The following is a 2,500-nucleotide window of genomic DNA, read 5'->3' as shown; positions in this document are numbered from 1 at the left end:
ATTTCAGGTATTTAGGATCAAAAGTTGCAGAGGATGGTGATCCGGGGGCAGAGATAAACCACAGAATACAAGCAGGATGGAAGAATTGGAAAAAAGTGCGTGGAGTACTATGCGACAGGAAATTGGGGGTTAAGTTGAAAGGTAAAGTACACAGGACAGTTGTGACACCGACAATGATGTATGGAGCGGAGACGTGGGCAATGAGGTGGTATGGTCATGTCATGAGAAGAGATGAACAGTATATTGGGAGGAGAGTGATGGAAATGGAGGTACAGGGAACGAGAAGGAGAGGGAGACCAAAGCGAAGGTGGGTGGATTGTATTAAGGATGACCTTCGATCAAAGGGATTAACCGGTGATGAGGTGAGGGACAGAGGTAGATGGAGAAAGCTGACCAGATAAATCGACCCCACATAGAAGTGGGAAAAGATGTAGACAAAGAAGAAGAAGAAGAAGACATCATGTCCGAGAATCTTGGCAAGGATGAACCTGCCATCCTCACCTCGAGCCTCAGACAGATGTCTATTTCTTTCGGTACAATAAGAAGGTCATTCGATCAACAAATGTCTCACTGTCAAGGGTACCAAACAGTCATCGCAGTATGGTTAGTGTTGGCCATTTAGCAGAAACTCGTGTGTCAACCGAGTGAGACCAATGCAGAGATTACAAGAGAGGTCACCCATTTTGGGGGCATCTTGTTATATCTCCAAGAAGATATGACATTTGCAATTTCTCTCATTTTATTGCCATCTAGACTATCCCAGTGCTGTTGCCAATTATTATAAAACAATTTCTTGATATTAGGTAGGAAATCATTACAGGGAATGGGATACCTTCCTGGATGCAGCATTCTTTGCCAGTAGATCTGCCTTCTCATTCCCAGACACACCTACGGGGGGTGGAACCCAACAAAATCGAACTGATATACCTCTCAGTCCAATAATAAAAAGCCATTCTAAAATCTTTAAAACTAAAGGGTTACCAGAATTAAAAACTTCTAAAGCTTGAAGGATACTCCTTGCATCACTAAAGTTAGTCAAATTACCCTTCTCCTCCAACGCTATTTTCTCAATAGCGGTTGGTATGCCACACAATTCGGCAGTAAATATGGAAGCTGTTAGAGGAAGTGCACCTCCATAATTTAAACCATTACTATGTACTCCAAATCAAACGCCAGCATCAGATTTGGAGCCATCAGTATATACAAAAGTTGATTCCCTATGTTTTGCAACATGTTCCATAAAAAGAGGGCTAGGTTCTAATTCAGTCAAATTCTTTATAACACAAATAACATATTTACAAAAAGATATCTCGGGTAATTTCCACGGAAGGTTTGATGATATCTTAAATGGAAGCACCTTACTTCTAGTTATATCAAGACTGTTCAATAATTGTTTCACCCGAAAACCATAAGGTTGAGATTTGCGGTGCCTTCTGAAGGTCTACTATGGGAGTAATCCGAATAGACTTACTGTAGAGTTCATGACGCTTTCTTATTGAATCGTATATTATACACTTTCGACTTTAAAAAGGCATATTAATAATATTTCTCTAGAATTTTTTTTCCTTTTTCTTTTTTATTGTGGAGGGGGCGGCGTGGGGAAGAATTGCTCTTCATAATCTTTTTAATTAAAATCGTATTGGGTTTTAAATGTTAATCCTGATATTTGAAAAAAAAAGTTATTCTATGGCCTTGAGGTAGTACAAGGTTCAATGAGTTTTTTTTTTTTTTTTTTTTTTATTATTAATTTTGCTTTTGTAATCTATAATAAAATTGTAAGTCACTTTTTTCATCTTTACCGCCAGTGTTTCATATGCTATAACCATATGTGTTTTTTTTTTATATATATATATATATCTATTTCGATCCATCCTTTCATTTCGATTTTTCCTACATAAATACCCAACAGTGAGCAATATGAAGGTACACAGGAGAGAGAGAGAGAGAGAGAGAGAGAGAGAGAGAGAGTGTGTGTGTGTGTATGTGTGTGTGTCTTGCATATTTGAATTAGACTCATTCATGCATGCTTGAGTTTGCGAGACGTGCTGCAAAAACATCTGCATAGATGAGACACATTTCACGTGGATTTAGTCTCATCGTTTTGATAAACTGACAGATTAAAGATGTTTCTTCTTTTTTCTTTTTGTGGATTTTCTATTAAGAGATTAGGCCACAAGAGATAGACAGTGTCTTAAGAAATGAGTATTTTATGAATCAAAATTATCAATTTCTAAAGGAATGCTATATTTTATAAAGATAAATCGTTAATTTCTAAAGTTAAGTATATATTTGTTACATAAGAAAAGTGAAATTCTAGAAAAAATATGTTTTCCATACTCTATACTGAGCTAAAATCATATACACCACCTTTTTTATGTAAATGAAAACTGAAATTTAAAGAAAAGTTTGCAATGTGTACACTCTATAGAACTAAATTCAAATACACTTTTCGCATTAAGAAAGACTGAAATTTGAAAGAAAAATATACATTAATTACTCT

The 2,500-nt window shown here is 36.1% G+C and overlaps 1 protein-coding gene across 1 annotated transcript in view; it reads right to left on the bottom strand.

The window, feature by feature from the left end:
• Positions 1-2,500, bottom strand: part of LOC137658265 (uncharacterized) — an 816,196-nt gene that overhangs the window by 621,459 nt on the left and 192,237 nt on the right. The gene's annotated exons all lie outside the window — the stretch shown is intronic.

This window comes from Palaemon carinicauda, chromosome 19 (assembly GCF_036898095.1).
Source record: "Palaemon carinicauda isolate YSFRI2023 chromosome 19, ASM3689809v2, whole genome shotgun sequence".
NCBI lineage: Eukaryota > Metazoa > Arthropoda > Malacostraca > Decapoda > Palaemonidae > Palaemon > Palaemon carinicauda.
Note: the sequence above shows the minus strand (reverse complement) of the source record. Positions and strands in the feature narration are given on the sequence as shown.